Genomic DNA, 22,275 nt, shown 5'->3' with positions numbered 1-22,275 from the left:
TTTGCTGCATCTGAAGGACGGGCAAAGCCACTGCGCTGATAGCAAAGATGCAGATTTTACTTTTCAGAGCAGTTGATGGAAAATTACAAGCCCGACACTCTTTTTGCCATTGAAAAAAGTTGTTTTCATATGTAGTCACTGCAGTCTGGTTGAAAAAAAAAAAAAAGACCACACAGTTTATGGCTACTGTGCATGTCTGGATGGTAACGCTGTGAATTGGAGTCTAACGCAAAACAGGGATGGGTAAACTCATTTTGGCTAATTTCTAATCCCACATCAAACATCCAAAGCTTTGGAGCAGAACTGGAAAGCAAACGTTAGTAGTTGGGTGATGTGCTTGGGAGACCGTGGGATGGACAGGAGCAGAAGAAAAAGATGGTGAAAGCTCGTACTGGGAGCCAGAAAAGTGGAAAACAAAGAGGGTGTGGGAAAAGGGACAGGGGGAAAGAGGGAAAGCCTAATGCAGAAGCACAGAGCAGGAGGAGGCAAATGCATGGGCCAGTATGCAGCAGACACATATACACATATTTATAAAGAGATGGAAAGAGCAGGGTGTAACTAAAAGGGGAAAATTATGAAATCAAATGGACCCTCCTTGCACTTCCCACCTAAACTTCTACAGCTTTACAGTCCTACAGATCCAGGGGTTCACTCACCTCTTTTTCAACCTACTGAACCTGATTTAACTAAAAGGAAAATACAGCATCTTCTAGATGCCAAATTAATGTGCTAAACACTGAAAAACTCTGTGTATCTTCAGTTTAAAATGAAGCACTTATTTTCCTTGTGGACAGGCTTCAGATCTGACTTGATGATACTGCTGTGTAGAAAGAAAGTCCCTACAGCCCTTCTGCCCTTGGCCTCCTATAGCATCCACAATGGTTGTTGCTGCCACAAGCCACAGACTCAACAGCCCCTGTCAGCTTGTGTGGCACATTTTGGGATTTAGATCACTATATTCTCTCCTGTTCTCCCAGCTCATTGAACCCATGCCTACAATGACATTTAAAAGCAGAAGCGGGGTAAAGCTCAAGCACAGTTTGGGTTCAGGCTGGAGGACCCAGGCCACAGCCAGCTAAGTATCCAAATCACCCCGAAACCTGGGGGTTTATAATCTACCATCTCAAAAGATATTGAGTACAGAGCTTTAAATGGGCAGTAAAAGCCCATTCTAAACTCTGATGACAATGTGATTACTATTATCTTTATCAGGGACTGAATCAGTGACCTACGGGTGAATGGGTCTGTCTCCATCATCAACCCCTCCAACCACAGCGCCATGGAATGTAATATAACTTGTACCTTTACAGCAAACACTCTACTACTTGATGCAACTCCTTTCGTTCCCAACTGCAAACAATAGCCAGAGGCAATACCACCCAGATTCAAAGCTGTAATTTTGGAACACTATCCTTTATATTGTGAACAGGTCTGATATGTATCTGGATATATAAGGTTAGAACATAATTTCCCCAGCTGCTCAAAATACTGAGTTTCAATCTGCTGCTGCTTATACTCCTTTTTTTTTATTATTGTTGTTGCAACTCTCCCAACATGAACAGAATTGCTCTTAGTTTACCCTGATAGAAGCTAAACAGGATTTTTACAACCAAAGGTATGAGTGTAAGGGTGTAGAAGAACATCACTATTTTCAGTTTCTTTGCAATCAATACCTTTTTTTTCTTAGTAACAAACTCTCCAAGCAGTTTTACACATTAAAAGGCAATCTCCCTCTCAGGGCTAGATCCAAATATTATCTGTATGGGTGTTGCCAAGAGATCATGTCTGCATCGAATCACTGGGAACGTGCACATCACACGTAGGCATTTCGAATGTGGGGCTACAGACCTCGTTACATACCATAGTAAATCCACACTTGTTTGTTTTTACTGTTGCTTGTAAAGCACAATCCTATTTACCCAAAGGCCAAATAACCATAACCCTGTCTTATCTCACCCATGGTTGTGTCTGCACAGCTCCTGCACACTCACTTCTCCAACTCCCCTCTTGCCCAAACACCTTTTGCTGTCTCCATAACTCCCTGCATAAGGCTGCCACTTGTTCCCAGCCTTATGTACCTCCACTGGGCAAAGATATTTTTGGAGATCAGGAGAAGTTCTCTGAGATGCCTGTTTGAAAGTCTCATTTCTAAGTGAAACTTACAAAAAAGCCAGCTCTACACCTCAGGTTCTTGCCATCCTCACTGCTATGCAATCCTGCTGATGCATTTTCACCCTCCACCTCCTTTCTCTGTGCTAACTCCTCATGTTAAGGTTGATTTTGGCTCTAACTTGGAAACCCCGGATGACTATTCATCTATACATGTTTAGCTCTATGCTGGACTGGAATGATAAATAGTTCTACTGGGTATGGCACCCATCTTTGTATCTAGTTGTGCACAAACAGCGATGTTGATCAGCAATACAGTAACATGACAGTGCAAGTATATAACTCATAATATAATAATTATAATATTATAATAACTTATTTATTCCTCTCCCCAGCAGGATTAAAGATTTATGCTAATTTTTCTGCTGTCAGAGCAAGAAAACCATTTGCATCTGTGAATTCCCACTCTCATGATAGCTTGCATTAAATGGATGAAGCACAGACCCTCTGCCCTACATCGTGGCCACAACATGATGAAACCACACTTGTGTAAAGAGGAAAGACTTTATATTATGCCTCCAGAAAGAGAGACACGGCAAGAAGCACAGCAAGTGATCTTTTGCTACATAGTGTCATCAGCTGGCTGTTTTGCTTAGCAATAAAAAAAATAAAATTAAAAAGGCATATTTTTGAAAAAAGCAAACCATTTTACATCTGAATGAGTCCAAGTTAAACTATTTTTAAATCTTCCAAGCTGATTCCTCCCTAATGTAACCTGGCACTCCAGTTTTCTGAGAGCTATACGTTTAGAACAGAAAAGTGGTCATGTTAACATGCCAATATATATGCTAACATCCCAGATTCAAGAATACTGCTTCAGTGTGTTTCGTATTTAGAATAAGAACAATTAAAATTCCATGTGGTTTCACTTATTTTGATTTTGATGCACTCATTAAAATCCCTAGACATGGGCATTTGCCAGCAGCCAACTCAAACGGTTTTGCGTTCGCACTTAGGACACAGTTTTACCTGTTGCAGCTTTGCAGCTCTACCATTCACAGCTGCATGCGTGCCGTGGTCGTTTCTCTTCTGCAGTTTACAAATGCCAGCTAATGCCAATTAATGCTCAGGTCTCAACTAATAAGCTGTGCTCGTGGTTTGCAGAAAATCGGGCAAAAAATTTCTGTCAGGTTTACAGCATTTCGGCCAATCGCTTCCAGTTATTACAGATCATAATGTACTGCAGACAGATTAACTCCTTGTGGGTACAGCAAGCTGATATCTACTCTAAAGGGCTACAGGATAATTTTATAAGTTACAAATATTGCAATTTGCTTTGTCATATAAGGTGGCTATAAGTCACTATAAGGTGACTACCAAAAAAAAAAGCCCCCTTGGCTTACTGCATATGTTTCATAGGGAAATTTCTAGCCCATCAATGCATAACCATTGGATGCACGAAAATAGTGATGCTGTGTTCAAGACTCACTGAAAAGGAAATTCATCTATATATGGTTAAATATATTTATCAGTAGCTAAATTATTCACTTGTGTTTTGGGGAGCTTCAGTGTTAAGACATTCACTGAAGTTGATACTAGATTTTGTTGATTTTTTGTTCAATAGTTCAATTCAGGCTGGGACATTGTAGCAATGGACCCATTAAAATTGTTTTTTCCTTCCTAAACATCTACATCTATGAATTATATGTGCAGCCTGGATTGCTTACAGCTGATAATATCTCCTCGGATGGAGCATGCCACACACTTCACATGATGAGACCATTTTCAGTCTCTTACAGCTTTGCTAAACTTTAAATGTTCTGGCTGAAATTGTCCATGCTGGGCGTCTGTCTCGGTCTAAATTGTGATTTATGCATTTATTTGTTTTTAAAATTTCAGCTGAAACTCTTCTGCTGGGAAAAATATATTGTTTTACTAATCTTAAACTCTGAGGAGCCTTCCTTTGAAAAGCTGTACCAGTTCCATGCTTTGAAGTAAGGACTTGAACTTTGGAATAGGAGTGGTTTTTGTATGAGAGATGTTGCCATGAAAATCCAGCCAAATATGAACAAATCATAAGCATTCTGACTAAAAATGGGCAGAAGAGTCTGTGCCCCTACAAAGACACTTGTCTAGAGACTGGAATGAAATACCAGAGTCCCAAATCTCAGCCCTTTTTCTGCAAATATTGCTGAAACACAGGGACGTTGCCACCCATCCCCATGCCAGCCCCATGAAGGATTGGTCCATCAATGGCTCCACTCATTGGAATGGCAGAGCCTGAGTGAAAGGAGTCCATGGGTGTTTGTATAGTATTGCAAAGAAAAATTTGGAAAGGCAAGGTTATTTGGGGTTTGCTTTTTTTAGAAATCTGAGAAACTATAAACACAACTAGGGACAAACAAAAGGATGTTATTGAGGTTACCACGTGAAGAGTGAGAAAGTTAGGAAACACCAGCATTTAAGTTACTTCTCCATATGCACAACACAGCATTCAACTACACAAGACGCTATTCCTTTTCCATGAACCCTCCCAAGCTGACCACCTTTGGAGATGTATCTCAGCTGAAGAACAGAGAAGACTGTTGTCTATAGATCCCCAAAATCCACTGCTCCAAGAAATCAGAAGGGGTGAAGTGAACGAGGTGAGAGAGACCCAATTATTTCCTGAGTTAACTGGATTTTATATGTGTTTTTGCCACATGGCTCCTACATGACTCAGTTGAAATCTCTCCAAATCCCATTTTCACTTCTCTCATTTTCTGTGTGCAGCAAAGATGTTGGCTTCTGATTTGCACGTGCGCTAAATGTTCCCAGCTGCAGCTGAAACCATTGGGATCACAGGTCTGAACATAAGGCTACAGACAGAACAGAAATTGTGCTGTAGGTGACACAGAGAAGGTGCACTGAATGACACGAGAGCCTCAGTTCTCTATGTAAAGCAGGTTCTTTCTTTCTTGGGAATATTGCACTACAGTGAGCTGTATACAAATGCTATGGCAGAAATATTAGAGCAAAGCCCAGCAAGAAATTAGGGATTCCTTCTTCAGAGCAGCATTTAATGCTCTGCAATAAGCAAGGCCTGAGGAAATGCAAAGAACAAGAAGAAAACAAGAGCTGCTCATTAAGTTAGCACTGTCCATCTTGTGCACTGAATGAGACAGGAATCCCGTGGGAAAAGTATCATGTGATCCTGTAATTAAAATCTCTAATATAATGCATAAGCAAAATGAGGCTAATGTAGAGTTGCACAGGCAATGTAAGTACTGAGATTTCTCAATTTCTGAGCACTTCGTTTTGCAATCTTAAGGATTCTTTGCAATGTGTTTGGATGGAAGATTAGTTATTTCCTAGCTGCATCTCTTTGGGTCTTTCCCAAGCATCCTTCTGTATCAGGGAGACAATGTTATTTTGCTCTTCATTTTGTTAAATTTTTGTTCCCTCCTTCTGCTAATAAGTGTTTAGTGAATCACACACAGCATGATCTTTCTGTCTCCTTCCAGGCAGGCCTTTGGCTCTCCAAAAGTGCTGTACCACCTTCCCTCTATACACCACTGTAGGATGCAGCCGGGAATGCAATTCCCAGGGATCCCAAACCACCTCCTCCTGTATCTACTCCTTGCTGTAGCCATTAGGTCGTGATCCCAGAAACCTAGGTTGGTACTCAGCTTCTTGCCAAGCTCAGGGACATTCCTCCCATGCATCTGCCACTGAATGTGTGTCTACACGCTGTGAGGGTGAGGGTTAAGCAGAAATAATGCACAGGGCTTCTCCCTTCCCGATTCACTTTTGGGATGAGCATGCGTCATCTGGATATTTGGAGCCATTTATCATAGGAAATTGTATGTTTTCAAATGCCTTTTCCCCTCTCTTTAATTCAGGAGGGGAAAAAAAAAGAAAAAAAGCAAAAAAGCATAATTTTTTTTCTCATTTCTTTCCATCCAGGTCACCCCAAGCAGGTCTCCCGGCAAACAATAGCTGCAGAAAAGGTGTGAACTGGCACCCCCCTCCTCTTTTCTTCACCTCAACAAGGTGTTAACTTCAAGGCCTAGTTGGGACCCTTTAAACTGCAACATTATTAAGCACAGCAGTCTCACAAAAGTCAGAGGGAGGAAGGAACACTTTAACCCCTTCAGAGCCTCACATTTAACAGTGTGATGCACCCTAATTGCAGTGCATCCCTTCTGTCGTCCTTCAGTACCCCATTTCACCCGGTAAACTGCACATTTATGACTCCTGGTATTTAGGTATCAGGACTTTGGCACCTCGAATACCATGGATTAATTTGGAGATAGATGTTTTCACTGAATTTATGATGCTGCACCTAAGCCCTTTGCGGGGAGAAACACCTCATAAATAACAGTTAGCTGCGACCATTAAAGTACCACTCTTGCAAATAAAGGAGAATGTTTCCCAAGCAGATAAAGAAGAGGATTTCCCAAGAAGAGATGCTATATTGCTTAAGAGCAAAATAGGAGTCTCTTTGCACTTCTTCAGCCCAGGTTCCATCATTACCTGTCCTGTTCCCTCAATAGGACTTTTCTTCCGGATGAAGCTCGTTTCCTTCAGGCACCCAAGTCTTGCTGGGTGACACTACACATCAAAACACAGGTGGCTTCTCACTGCACCCCCAGAGTTAGCTCATCTAAAATTTAGGGAACATCAATAGGTAGAAAAGTGCAACAATCAGCCCCTCATAGATGGACTGTTGGAAGCGGAAATGAAGCTATGGAAGCATCAGTCATCACCGTCTCATTTACAGATGCTGCCTCACACAGGACTTGTAAACCTTCCTAATGAGAACCACAGGAGGGGGACAAATGGTCACATTACAGAAACAGGTCCTCAGCTGGTGGTTGTGACCTGCCACCCGTGGCTGCCTGTTGACCTATTGTGATGGGGAGCCTCTAACTCCTCAGCCTTTGCCATCTCATCTCAGCAGCTCCAGTCTGGAGCTGTCACAGGTGATTCAGGTGGAAAAGAACTGGCAGTATATCAAAAGCCCCCTGCTTGTTTAAAGTCTCAGGCCATCTATACACTATGCTGGAACCAAAAAGTAAATAATGCTTCCTGGAAATAAGTCTAGGAGCTCTGCACCATGGCACGGCACGAACACGCACACAGGCGCATAGCGCTCTCCATTTGGTTTTCCTCAATTTTTCCTGCCTGAAATTCAGCCACTGCTGTTTTCCTCCAGCCGAAAGGCATCAGCAGGAACACTTGAGGCTTTTCTTGGAGAGCAACCTCAGCGTGTTGTATACAGCAAGGGGGTGAAACCGCAGGGCTGAGCACTGTGGTGCAGGCACAGCGAAGGCAAGCGTTGGGACAGCAATCCTGAATAAATTCAGTGAATGAGAAGATAATATACATCATGGCTCACAGGCTACTTTATTCCTCCTTTTTTTTTTTATTTCTTTTCAGAAAAATGTGCCTTAACTATCCAGTATAAATATTTGTTTCCAATGTTGTCATGAATTGTACTTTTCCACTGCATGCTACTAACTCAGAAATACCATCTGATCCTGAGGCAGACACAAAGGAACTATGTTTTGCAGGGACAGGGAGGGTGGGGGGAAGCCCTTGGCATTGCTCTGTTATTTCACCCTTTAAACCCCTCTTTTTCCCTTCCTATCCAAATTTTCCTTTCAAATCTTATTCAACTAATACACATCTCTCCCGAGGACAGAGGATTCCTTGCTGGTTCTTGATTAAGAGTTTTTAAGAAGCCGGGAAGGAAGATGTTCTTTGAAACTGGATCTACTGTAGGATGGGAGCCAGCACACAGGACACCATGTCTTTCAGAGAGGGCCACACACAGTGCCACTCCAGTCATATGACTTCTCTGTCACATCCTGAAGCCATTTCCAGCTCGTGTGCGAGTTTGTACTCCCATTTAGAAAAGGATGGGATATATTGGGAACACACATATGGAAACACTTTCAGGGAATCAGTTTCCATGAAATCCATAATAAGCCAAGTGGCTTCAGATGTGGCAGTGTGCCTCAGATTAGCCAAAAAAAAAAATAAAAAAAAAGAAAGAAAAAGAAAAAATAGAGGGGAAAAAAGGAAAGAAATAAAAAAGAAGGACAAATCTACCCTTTCAGCCCTCATTTCAGTTTCAAGGGGGGGAAAAAAGTTAAAAAAAAAAAAACAACCTAAAACCCACTAATGACTTATGGCTACCAAAACAGGGAGTCACAAAAAAATACAATTAACAAGAGCACTCCTCCTCCCCGAACTAAGGACACTGCTATCAGCATTCCTGCAGCTCCCAGACAGCTCTCCTGGCATCTGCCAAGCTCACACAGGGTCCGCATAGCCATGGCCCTGCCTGCACCAGCCTGGGTGGGTTGGGCAGGTGCCCACTGTCTGGTAACCTGTGCAGGCAATTTTTTCCTCCCCTTACAAATTTTCCTTCCTTTCCTTTCCTTCCTGCCCTTGCAAAAACTGCAGCTTGGTGATAAACTGTACGTTAAGTAAATCTCCCAAGAAAGGACGGATTCAGAAGGGGACATCCCCTGGATGGGGTTGGCTGTATCTGGGCCATGCTAAAAGCAGAGTTTATGGTGGGATGATGTGTTTGGGTTTGGGCCGTAAGGCCAGGCAGGGGGTGGATATCACCTGCCAGATGTGCTTGGAGCCAAAGCTCAAGAACAACCCCAAGGTACCAGCGAGCAGGAGCCAGGAGTGCCCTGACGATCCTAAACAGCACAGAAAAGGGCTGGAGGCCACGTCAGTGTCGGGCAGGAGGGAAGCAGGCAGCTCATCTGAGCTAGTGTGGTGCCGGAATAACTTTTGCGTAGCTGAGGAAGTGGGAAGAAGCATGGAGCAAGTGGCAGGAGTTCAAGTGGGAACTGAAGGGATGCTACGTGCATCTCTGTGACAGCTACCCGCCTTTTTATCACGAGAAAATAACCAGGAATTTGGCTGCTAATTGGGGCTGTATCCTACAAACCCTACTTTTCCTGACAAACAAATGACTCCACAAATAGTCCCTCTGTTTCCAATAGGGTTATTTGCGGTAGGAGGGACCACCCAACACGAGAGGATCAGGCCCTCCACTCCCTCACTCCGCCGCTCGCTTCAACCTTCCACAGCCAAATCCGAACGCAAAAAAATACCCACGAACTGCAAAGGCTTTTCCTTGCTGCTGCTGGAAAAGCCCTGGACTAGAACGGCTGTGGAAAGGTCTCGTGTGCTATTAATACGATGCTCTCCCTGGCTTCTGCCACCAAAATGAGGATTTGCCATTTGTTTCTCAGGCTGGTTCTTTCCACTCAAGCTCCGGCACAATAACTAACTGAAAACTTCTGCATCAAGGAGAAGGTCTCTTTTAAAGTTTGGCTTGGCTTTGCTTTCAAAGAGTTGTCTGTATATTTTAGAATATGTAGAACTTGCCTTTGATTTAAACCTCGCTCCTAACAATAGACAAGAGACGATTTCTCTACTGAGCAATTTAAACAAAAACAAACATATTTTGGTTACTCGGCCTTGTTCTCAAAAAGCTCTGTTGTTGGGGTTTTTTTTCCAGAGAAAAATCAAACCCTACAAATTGTTACCCTTCTGGCCAAAAAAGCTTAAATTCACAAATGTAGATAGTCCATTTTTTTTCCCTGAACAATATCATACACAGAGGAAGAAAAGCACCTCCCCAGCCCCTAGACATCCATAAAACACGAACCCCCCCCCTCATCTAAACAATTAAAACCACATTTCTCCCCTCCAAAATAACTTCTCCTTTCAAAGGACATTTTCAGCCTCGGTCCCTGTCCACATGCAGGGCCATGATGTTGATTTTTAATCCTCCCCGGCATGAAGTCCCGTGTCCCCGGAGGGTAAACAGCCGCACCTCATCCTGGAGGCAGCTGAAAGCGGCTGCTTGTGTTCGGAGCCGGGGCTGCACAGGATCCTGCAGGAGCAGCCGCTCCGAGGGGATGAGGGCACTTAGCCCATGGAGCTTCTGGCTACTGGAGAAAGAAGAGGGGAGATACCAGGGAGGCATTTCCATCTTAGGTTAAGGATTTTAACAGCAGGCGCAATAACGCTGTTGGAGTGAAAACAGTGGAAAATAACTCACCCAGCGACGGCCAGAGTTTTTTCCCTTACAGTGAGAACACATTTCCCCCAAGTAACACAAACAATGGTAACATTGTGATAAAATTGTCAAACACGTCAGCATGACTCAAGGCCCACCGTCCAAATGAATTCTGGGAGGCTCAGGTGAGAAGGAGCCCTGTGTGGGTGAACATGGAGCCAAAACGCTGCTCTCATCTCATGAGGCAGAGCAAGAGCAGCTCGGGGATGTCGCGACCCTCGGCATAGCAAGAGCAAAGTGGAGGCTCTCAAGCCACAGAGCAGGACTTGCCACCGTCACCACGAGCTTCAGGGAGACAGAGGAAAACTTTGCACGCAACCACTGGGCTGTTTTCACTGGAGCTTCTGCTCTCATAGCTAAGAGTAGAAAACTCTGAGCATTTCAAAGACCTACAGAGGTTTCAGCCCAGTTTAGACACCAGACTGCCATGAAATTCAGCAGGGCACAGACAGCTAAACATGGTTGTAGAGCAGGGCTAGAGGGAACTGTATTCCTTCTTATATTCGCGTTAACAATATACGATTTTCAATCCCATTTAGTAGAAGCCCTGTAAATCCCTCTGTATATTTTTTTCATTCCTTTCAGACCTAACCGAATTTTTTTACTAAGTTAAGGCAAACTACTCAAAGCAAAGTTTCAATCCGTTATAAGCTTGTCCACACAGCATCTCCATTCATCAGCCGTACTGAAGCTTAAACCAGCCTAACTTTGAACACCTCTAAATAAATGCTTCTTCTCCATAGTGTAAAGTCTGAATATAGGTTTTATCCTCCCAGGAAGCTGGTGATGAGAAAGAGAAACAGACTTTGGTCTGTAATAGCTCACATCACAAACATGCTTTAGGCTGTTTGATGTACCTTAGGCTATACTACTAGCAGCTCTTTAGGTCACCAACGGTGATTTATCTGGGACATGGTATCTTGAATTTTAAGTTCAGATCATCAATAGTGACTAGAAATAGAAAGCCCACTTATCCATTAAAGCTGTTACCAGGGGAAATGTGATGCGTTGCTTTCTGGCTCTCGCTACTGCTTTGTTTTGTGAATTAGGGCATATAATTTGATTTTCCTGGGTAAATTTTCCTTACTATAGGATGAATATTTTAATACTTCTTATAAGCCAAGTGACAAAGGCCAGTTCTACAGTTTGAAAAATACTATGAAATCTTGTGTTGGGAAATGTTGTAAAATTACAAAGATTAAAGGCAAAACCCAACAGACTTTTTTTTTAAGCTCTTCAACAGGGAAGACACAGAAAAAGTGGAAGTCAGACAGAGCAAAGAGAAAACTTGACTTAAAATAAACTTTCATACACGATCCCTTTTTCTGAAATAAAAAAGATGCGTACAAAGTCAGCCTGAGTTATCGCCTTCAGTTGTCCTCATCTGCTTGAGAAAGCAGCAGCAAAAATGGCTTTAAACCAAACTTCCAGCGCATCTGCAGCGCAGACCGGAGAGAGCAGGAGCTGGGCCGGCTGAGCACCAGCCGCCGGGCTCCAGCTCCACTGCGGCTGGAATGGCTTCCTCCATGGGCAAGCAGCCTGTCCTCAAAACAGCTCCAAACCAGTCTGGCCCACCTACGTGGGCCAGGCCAAACGAGGAACTGGTTGGGTTTGGACTAACCTTAAACCCAGCTTCCTATCTAATTTTGGAATCTAATACGATGGCTCCCAATTCGGCTCTGGTGGTGCTTAGATCCTCCCCTGTGCTCCTTTTCACCCATAAAAAAGAAAACAACATGGGTTGGCTTTCAGCAGGAATCAAAATGAAAACAAAAACAAACAAAAAATCCCTTTAGAGGGAGATATTTGAGAGAGGAAGAGGGAAGAAAGGGGAAAGAGAGGTGCCTTTTTCCCATTGCCAGGATTCCTCTGTGGCTCCTCTGGCCATGCCAGCATCCACATCACAGTTCCCGGGGACTTCCTCTGAGCAGCTTCTGCGAGACACCTCTTCCAATGAGCCATTTCATCTTGGGTTTATGTTGCAGAGATTTCGGGTCAGCAGCCCTCCTGGTGTTCCTGAGGCACTTGCCTCCCTTCCTATTTGGCAAGCCAGTCACCTTTGCAGATGGTCTGTTTTTCAATCCTCAGTCCCTAGTCCAGATCCCAGCCCTTTCAATCTGCACCCTAGAGGATATCTAAATGTTTATGCTATTTCTCACTGAGGTCTCTATACCTTCCCTCTGTCAAGGTTAACAAACTCTATGCATCTCTAGTCTTTTAACTGCACCCAAATTATCTATTTCAACTTTAATGAAGTTTTTTTGGCTGGGATTCCTTCTTTGGGACATAGTTTTATTTTTGTTTTCAGTGGCAACAACACACATAACTAGCTGGCTCCACTGAACTGGAATGATCTGCAGATGTTTGATCCTATTTCTGCACAGAGCGGCACAGATCATATGATCTCACAAGGTTCCTGTCAGTCCTATATGATTACGACACTACAGACCTATAGGAAATGGAAGAATTGATCCAGCAGATACTCTGGGACTATTCTCGCTCACCTAGGGGAAAGCAGATTCACCAGTCTCTATTAAGAACTATTAAATATAATGATGCAGACAGAATAATCCAGCTTTGGCAATGCCTAGAGCTTGGGAATATGTAAATATTCTCATCTTGCACTCCATGCTGACAAGGTGACAGGTCCTGAATGGACCCTTCATCAAACCTGGTGTGGCTGATCTTCTGCCCCACTCAGCTTTTTCAGTGATGATGCTGACAGACACCACTTGCCTCTTACTACAAGCTGTAACCAGCAGCTTTGTCCTTTCCTTCCTGCTAGCCCTAAAACCTGAGACGAGCACCCTCAAACATCATCCTTGCACTCCCTTCTGACCCACACTCACCACCTGCCAGCTCTAGTGAGATTAAAGCCACTGCTACCACCTCTCTGGCTCTCTTTATGCTACAATCCCCTCTTGTTTTCCACTGTACATCTTGTACCCAGCTGTGCTGTATTCAAGGGTGCAAATTCATAGGGGACAGGCTGATCTCTCTTTTTTCCTCCTCTTCTTTTACTGTACAGTCCTTAGCACAAGGGGATCAGACCTCCAGACACTGCCACAATGCAAACACTATTAGCAGCCGCATGGCCGGCGGTGATTCCAGCAAAGGTCCATTAGCTATTCACAAATACAACTATTGCTTTGATCACTGAACTTCACCGCCTGCAGGAGCCAAATTTGGGTGCCCCAGCTAAAGCCAAAACCTCAACTGATGCCTTGACAAGGGGACTGATCTCCAGTTTGTGGAAATCTTTCAATCCCACATTCAGCTTTCAGCACAACACAGAACATCATTTCAGCACAAAATTAAATACGGCAAGCTGTGTTTTTACAGACATCTATCCAATAAAAATGATGTGCCCTGCAGATTTGGTCCTGTACCTGTGCTGCAAACTGGTTTTCCAAGCAAGCTCATTGTGCAGCCTAATTACGTAAACTAAACCAAGGTGGACATACCTTTAGCTACTGGCTTTATAATATTCTGCCAATTCTAAACAGTGCTTGTTTAATAGAAAAGGGCATTAAAAAGCAATGATGTCTATGGATCAGACAGAGATAGCCCAGTTAGACATTAAAAATAACGAGTGGAAACCACACATGTGGCATCGCTAGAGCTTGTGTAGCGACTTTTCATCTCAGTGAAATGAAAGAGGCTTTGTGGGTACTGATCCTAATTTGAGCACACCACCTTCCACTGCTCACTGCCAGAGAAATGCGATGTTAAGAGACTGTGAGATGCCCTACCCCTCCATTTTGCTTTCAGAATTGAGCCTTGTTTTAAATCCTCTGGGCTGTTTTCTCTGCTGGTGCTCCCCTTCTCTCAGCACGATTGCTCCTCTTTCTTACACAAGCCCAAAGAGGCTTCCTCCAGCTGCCTATCCCAGCACTTCTAAATTACAAATTAACGTATTACAGCAAACACTCATGGCTACCACAGGATAAAAAGTCAAATGGGTGGTTAGATAGACCTCTGGGAACAGCCACCAGGAAATTTGGAGGTGATGTGGCCCAGTCAGGTCTGAATATGCAGCACATTGACTCCTCTCCTCCTCCAAAGGCACCTTCAAACCACCACAAAATCCCCTGCATTAAGTGTACGATACTCCTATTTTTAGAATTAAACTTCTTCACACAATGAGAGCGTTGCGTGGTCCAAGTAATCCCAAGGGTTTAAGACAGTTTCAACTCTATATTTGCAAATTTGCCTGTGGAATCCTTAGAACTGTGGAGAGCAAGGAGGCTACTCTGGCTGGGTGTTTGCTCCCCGATGGGGCCACAGCCTCAGCTCTGAGCTTTGCTTTTGACAGTGCAAATGCTAACTAAATTTGGAGGAAAAAGCCACTGTGACCAGTTGTGTTTCTTAAAATAAAAGGTTAAATGATGTATGAAAATGAGGGGAGAATGCATACCCCCTTGTCCTATTCCTGTATCTCCATCTAGGGTAGTGGGAGAGGAATTAAATTCATTTTGTTAGAAAAAAGGGAGAGACTACAACTGGCAAATACAAAGGCAAAAAGATTCCTAAAGGAATTGTAGAAGTCCACGAAGTCAGTGAAAAATGCTTTTTCCGTAAGTTTTTTCAGGTGGGTTAGAAAAGTAGAGTGCCACCAGCAATTCAACTAAAAACAACACCTTTTAAATGGATACTGTAGGAGTTTGGCTGAACAGGGAAAGGAACTTCCACTGTTTGATAGACTATAGTGAAACCACAGCAAACTAAAATGACCAAAATATTTTTGCATGGTGCCCCTCCAGCCTCCTCTCAATTCAAACCAGTTCTGCATCCCGCACCAGTCAGTTCCCTGTGGCTTCTGCCACCTCCTTGAGACCACCACAGCCACCACCTGTCCTACCCACCTCCTCCTTGTATGTATCACTGCCACAGGCACCCATGTGAACCTCAGAAATAAAAATTTGTGCTGCAATCTGGCAGACAAAGTTATAGCCAAGTTACAGCAAGTTCAAATGAGTGGAAACTGATTTTCAGACTAGTAATAAGACCCACATTTCAAAGTGAGCCTAATTAGTGTCTGTAACCAAAGGTTGTGGTGGATTTTGCTTCCCTGGAAATTTTTAAATGAAGACCAACTGAGCTTTTGGGTTTTCTTTTTTTCTCAAAAGTTATCCTCAAGTTCAAATGAGAGCTAATTTGGGCAAATCTTACTCCTGGGTTTAAAGCAAATATCCACATGGGTTTCACTGTACTAATAACCTATGAATCTGTGGAGAGCTCCTTATGTCAAATTATTCTTCCCAAAGCTTTATATACGAAGTTTCACCTTGGCTAAAAATCCTCACACTCCACAAAAACTCCTTGGACATAGAAGCACCATTGAGCACTGCATGGGTATGGGGTTGGGTTCCCCCTGAGGGGACACTCCACCACCTGCACACTGCTCCCATGGACATGGGGAAACTGCCCAAGCTCAGGAAGGCATCTCCTGCTTTGATCCCTTCCCTCGCTCCCTTTTGAGTCATTCTGAAAGCAAATATTAAGAGATTTCCAGATTAGTGTCCCCAAATACCCTCCCTTCGTGCATGTGAAATAGTTCCTTCTCCCTTAATAACATCCTTCATGAGCCACGTGAAGGTGCGTTCCCTCATTTTATCTCGTCATCTTCCTCTCCATCACTGCCTACATTGTTTGCTTTTGTACAACCACAGAAAACCTCAACACTTGCATGGCTCTTGCCTTCTGTTTTGGTCACCAGCATCGGTCCACTATCACCAGTATCAATGCTCTTTGAAATCTGACAGCCAAGCTGGCAGGACACCAGGTTCTTTTTCTGCTAAAATATCCATCAAGAGGGGAGGAGATTTGGTCATGTGTAAAATGGGACCAACAACCATTGCTAAACCATTTCAAAAAGGTGTTGTGAGGCTCTGCTGGACTCCAACACTCCCTTGTTGACCAAATTCAGTGTGGTCAAATTCTGCATGGTCAGAAATTTGAGGCAATTTCACTGAAAATCAAGGCAAATCCAGCTTATTTCTACCAGCAGCAGTTTTTGCCTCTTGAGTTGTATTTTTTAATGTAAGAATTGCAGAATTGGGCCTCTTAAACCATCCAGTCTCTGAAGGGCATATGATACTCCTCTACCTGTCTTCTACCAAACACAGTCATGGTCTGAGAAGGACCAAATTCTCCTGCATTTTATGGAACCAAGCATAAACTCATACTGTGCAATTAATCAAACTAAATTCAGCGCAACAAAGACCCAAGGCCATGGAGACTTAAGGGCAAAACCATAGAATCACAGAATGTTTTGCATTGGAAAGGACCTTTTAAAGATCATCTAGTCCAACCCTCCCGCTGTGGGCACTGGCACCTTCAACTAGATCGGGTTGTTCAAAGTCCTGCTTAATGTGGCCTTGAATGTTTCCAGGGATGGGTCATCCACCACCTCTCTGGGCAATCTGTGGCCGTACTTCACCGCTCCCAGTGACAATTTCATCAAAACCAATCTAAATTGACTCTCCTTCAGTTTAAAGCCATTCCCCCCTTGTTGTGTCACTCCATGCTCTTGCCAAAAGTCCCTCCCCAGCTTTCTTGTAGCCTCTGCAGGGGAGGGGGATAAAATAAGTGAACATGGTGTACCAAAGATCTTCACGTATGGAGACTGATTCCCTCTCTGTGTCAGGACACATGTGGTCCTTCATCAGCCACCATTACTGGCTCCATTGTAGGTAGAAAATTAACAGCAATTTCACAAAGAGAATGGAGAAATCATCAAATGCCTTTGCACAAGGATGAAACAAAGAGTTCTATCCCACAGCCTTCCTGTTAGGAGCTTATTGACTTTATTGGGAACACACATTTAGGTAATGGCTCAGAATCTGGCCCTTTGAAAGTCTGGAATTGAGGGCCCGGTTGCCCCATTAACAATTAGCATTCTGTTTACAAAACCCAGCAGAGTCAGTAAGAATAATCATTACAAAACATGCTCAGACTGTGATTCCGGTTTAAGTTAATATAATTTTAATGAGTTCTTCAGAAAATGCCTGGCACTTATGGAAAATTTCCTTAATTAATATCAGACCCTAAATTAGTAATAAAAAAAGAGCCCTGAATATCATTTGGTCTCAAGCTGGAACTAAAGTATGTTTTGGCATCATTACTAACTGTTAGCAGCAAGTTCTGGAAACAGATGCAAATCTTGATATGTGTCCTAAATATAAAACACATTGCAAAAAAAGCTCAGATAAAAATATATCTATACATCCACATATATTTGAGTGTGCTATTTCCTGCCTGTATCAGCAACAAATTTATTCCATTTCAAAACATTCCACTTGTTTCTTTTTGGTATTTTTTTAAATCCCTTATTTCAGGAATAAAACTCCTTCCCTCTGTCTTCATTTTTCCTGTTTGTTTCCTCCCCCAACAGCTGTTTTAAGTAAATGAGAAGGGCTTAAAGACAGGCATTATAACATTCAAACATCTGAAAATCAGCCCACTTGTTTTACCACCTAAATATGGGCATAGGTGCCTAATTTGAGGCCACCCACGCTAGAAAAATTTGAGGTAAGGATCATGCAACACATCTTCTGGACAATTGCTCCAATGAAAGGCTCAACCCAGTGGAGAGGCTGCCACTGAAAGCCCACAGACAAGTGCCAAGGTGCTGAGATTCCCAGGTGGCACCAAGTGGGCAGGAGACTAAAAATGGAAAACCTGTGGCAAACAAAATAAATAGAACCACTGAAAAATAATGAAAAAAAAAAAAAAGGGAAGGCAAGTTACAAGTTTAGGGAAGGTAGCAAAATGAGCGGGTTGTTTCTGAAGACCTGAGCTCCCCCCCAAGGTCTTTACTTTGCCTTGACTCAGTGTCACCTCGCGGGGAAAGCACTGAACGTTAGTGAGGAGAAGTGGAGACAGAGACAACCTTGAGTCTTTCGGCTTCCGTTTAATTAAAAAAAAAAAAAAAAAAAAGAAGACAGAGTGAAAACTGTTATAGTCACCAAGAAAAACATCACAGCATAGCAAGAGCACCAGAAACCGAGTTGGCTTCTTGGGTTTGCCAGGAGCCTGAGACAATATTGCTGAAGCGTGAACTACTCATTCATTTCAGGGGCCGCTAACGCTAAGGCCGTGCTGGCAATAGGCACAGTATTAACTGTTTTTCTGCTTCCCAGAGCACATAAAGAAGAAAAGAATTGTATTTTGGAGGCAGCAACAGCGCCTTCTCTTATTAAGAGTCCCTTCCTGAAATGTGCTTATTGCCCACAACATTTAATCAAGTTAACAGGAAGAAAGGGATGCAAGAATAGCTACTTCCATGGCCAGAGTTTCTACTTTTTCACTGTAAAGTTTTCTGAGCAACTTAGCAGAAGATAAACATTTCTTTCAAAGTTAGTACATTTCAAAGACCAAATTCCCCCCAGAACAATCCTTGTTAAAGAGATCATGCGAGCACATGACATTAGCAAAATCCAAGGTAATTCACATTCAGGGTTAGAAACCCAAAATGGCAACCAGTACAGGACCACAAGAAAAAAAAAAGCCCATCACTGTCACTCACTTTCTCATTAACATAAAAACACTAAATCCAGAGGGTCAGCTGGAGCTGCTTCCATTATATGTGGGTTTTTATTTTAAGATTTTTAGACTTACAAGAATGAAAATTAAATTGTCTAAAGGAACAGTAGTGTCACTGATTAGGGCATGGCTGGCATTACATTTATACTTGCCAGCACTCAGTGAGCTGTGAGAACAGGAATGTTTCCTAAATTCAGTTTTTGATGAGGGTCCAGGATGGCCCAAACCGTTGTGGTGATATCTACAGAGCGAGACAAATTAATGGGAAAGCTTGGCTATACTTGAACTAGCAAACAGCCCAGGGTCGGGGCACATTCCCTGGCTCTAAATCTAGTTAGGATGGTCTGGCCACAGATGTAATATTAAATCCTGAATCCATAATGGGGTGGCTGCCTCTGAGCTGCCCACAGGAACAGGTTTGGGACTCTGCTCATTTCCAAACCACAGCTGGGACCTGCTTGCAACAGTGTTGGCCAACCCAGTTCAAAACCGACCTTGCTGACAATTTAACAGTACCGGTATTTTACAGTCCAGCCCTACCACTGTGTAATTTGTTACACAACTTTCAGGCCATTTAAATTCAGACGGGCTGCAGTCCTTTGTTTAGAGACTGAGCCCAGTGTCTCCCTCATCTGTCCCAGCTCATCCCTCATCTATCTCAGTGTGTCTCTCATCTATCTCAGTGTGTCCCTTCTCAACAACGCAGTAAATATAAAGACAGCAAAGTCCACCCTAAATGCTGCAGGGACTTCAGCACATGAGACATCAGGTTCTGGGCATGGTGGCACACCCTCAACTGACAAATATGTAGAAAGAGTGCAAGCCCAGAGCTGGAAACGGTAGGTTTGCTGATTTGTCCTGCTATTTAGATTCAGTTTTAATTTTCTCCTTTGTCATATGGCATTTGTCAAGCACAGGACAGGCTCTTTCACAGCCAGCATTGAATGTGTTTCTGGTACACTTGCAGGACAGGTCCTCCAGCATCTAAAGACCTTGACTCTGCAAGAGTCTCTCAAAGGTGAATCAAAAAGCAAGAGACTAGTGTTTAGGGAGAAGGGCGAGGAGGTGTAGGAAAAGTGTAGGGGAAGATGAAGTCTCGCCACCTTCCCCTTCTAAGGATTCTCAACAAAATTAAAATCAAGCTCAAACCCTGCAGCAGCAGAGCAGGTCGAGGTCAGGGAGAGGTAGGGTTAAAGCAGGACTAGAGTGTAACAAGGCTGTGATATGCATATGTTTACAGGACAGTTAAATTGTCTCTTAAATCACCTCACCAAAGGCACACTATCAGATCAGACATGCCTGTACCTGAGCTACTCACCCAGGCTTGCTTCAGAGCTCATGGAGACAAACAGGCTCTTCCCAGGCACAGCCAGGGATGAGCACAGCTCACCTGCAGACTGGTCAAGTCCTTCAAATGCCAGTTTGTCCTCACTGACTCAAAAGGGAGTTGAGGGTGGGTGTTTAGAAGAGGATGTCTTCCCTGAGGACATCTATACCCCTCCCCACTTCACCTGCCTGGGAGCAACCTGCTTGTGACTGCAGGAACAACACGACCTGTACTCCCTGCTCTGAACCTTCAATGTTCAGAGGACTTGCTGGATCAGCCCCAAAGCACTATGTAAAATGGCTGGGATGTGTATATTTATATGAATCATATACATTAATTACATAATAGACACCCATGCTCCCCATCCCACATGCACTTTGGTTATGCATAGGACACAAAGACTGAGTGCATTCACTATGAATCATGCAATAAGACTACATCCCTCAGGCAAACTCTCTCTAAAATGACCATTTTCACATATATTCCCATGGTTTCCACTACAATATTATTTAATTAAGAATATTAATCTGCTAGGCCACCAACTTTCACTGTCTTCTGGGGAAGTCTGAGCAGACAGACATTTTAATAAAATATGGGGAATCCTACTCTTTTTATGACTGAGCTGGTGCAATAAGGTAAGGCAATTTCATGGCCTCTTGAGCTTGGTTTTTTAATTTGTTTTTGATATGAACGTGAGACTTATGGACTGAGAGATCACTCATTCAAAAGTTGCATGAAAGATGTCACATAATCTTTTTTTGCTTTGCTTTTCCACTAGTGCTGTTGAATACTGCCCTAATACATGGAACACGTCAATAATGAGTTGTAGGACAGTGCAAACAGGGCACTGATCCCCATCTGGAAAATAAAAGGTGAACACTTTCAGTTTGAAAGCCACGGGCACACATTTACATGTGACTGCAGCATGCATGCAAGCATGTCAGTTGTGAAAAGAAATCAGTCTAGACACTGACAGGACCAGTTCAGCCACATTACTGCAGCCTACCCAAATAACTCCTCAGGGTTACAGCCTGCTGCCCTTTTCCCCTCTCCCTTGGGACGTGGAACTGCATGTACTGCTATGGCAGTTCCCTGTCACCTCCTATTCTATAGCCCCAAACCTCTGCTGATGCTCAGTCTAGTCTGGGATTCAAACACAGGTGGTCTCATCACCAAGAATCAAGGAATCATGGTTGGAAAAGACCATCGAGTCCAGCTGTTAACCCAGCACCACCATGTTCACCACCAAACCACGTCCCTAAATACCTCATCTACATGCCTTTTCGACACTTCTGGGGATGGTGACTCCACCAGTGCCCTGGGCAGCCTGTTCCAATGCCTGACAAATGTTTCAGTGGAGAAATTTTTCCTAATACCCAATCTAAACCTCCCCTGGCACAACCTTAGATTATGTCCTCTTGTCCTATCCTTGTTGCCTGAGAGAACAGACTGACTCCTACCTGGCTACAATTTCCTTTTAGGGAGTTGAAGAGAGCAATAGGTTACCGCAGAGCCTCCTTTTCTCCAGGCTGAACCTCCTCACAGCTTCCTCAGCTGTTACTCATCAGATTTGTGCTCCAGACCCTTCCCCAGCTCTGTTGCCCTTCTCTGGACTTGCTCCAGCATCTCAATGTCTTTCTTGAATTGAGGGGACCAAAACTGAACCCAGGATTCAAGATGAGGCCTCAGCAGTGCTCAGCACAGGGGGACGGTCACTGCCCTGGTCCTGCTGCCACATTATTGCTGACACAGGCCAGGAGGCCACTGGCCTTCTTGGCCACCTGGGCACACTGCTAGCTCATGTATCTAATCCCAGGATGGGGAGGAACACCACTGCTTTGGCCATGGGATGGGTGTGTTTCTGGTCAAGGGAGAACCATCAAAAGTAGCTCTTGAGGGTTGCCACTGACAATAAAACCAGGAGCTACCCTTCTGGAGGACATTATTGCTTTAATAGATAGAATATTTTCAACGTGTGGGTGAACACAACTTCAGCAGTTGTCCAGGCAGAGCCATGGAAGCTTGTAGAAGCTTGTGGGTGGGTGATGTTAAATTGTGGCAGATAGGAAGTTCTGTAGGTGTGACAGCCAAGGCCTAAGGGAGAAGTTTTACCCATTTTTCTTCCTGCATGATGTTAGGCAACAGGCAGTAAACATGGCACTCATTAAAATGACCTTGTATACTTTTAACAGCCTCG

At 43.6% G+C, this 22,275-nt stretch overlaps 1 protein-coding gene across 1 annotated transcript in view; it reads right to left on the bottom strand.

Moving 5' to 3' along the window:
• RUNX2 (RUNX family transcription factor 2) overlaps positions 1-22,275 on the bottom strand; it is an 83,979-nt gene that overhangs the window by 1,187 nt on the left and 60,517 nt on the right. The gene's annotated exons all lie outside the window — the stretch shown is intronic.

This window comes from Manacus vitellinus, unplaced genomic scaffold, assembly GCF_001715985.3.
Source record: "Manacus vitellinus isolate BGI_N305 unplaced genomic scaffold, ASM171598v3 scaffold_11_pilon, whole genome shotgun sequence".
NCBI classification, from domain to species: domain Eukaryota; kingdom Metazoa; phylum Chordata; class Aves; order Passeriformes; family Pipridae; genus Manacus; species Manacus vitellinus.
This window is presented reverse-complemented; position numbering and strand designations above follow the sequence as displayed.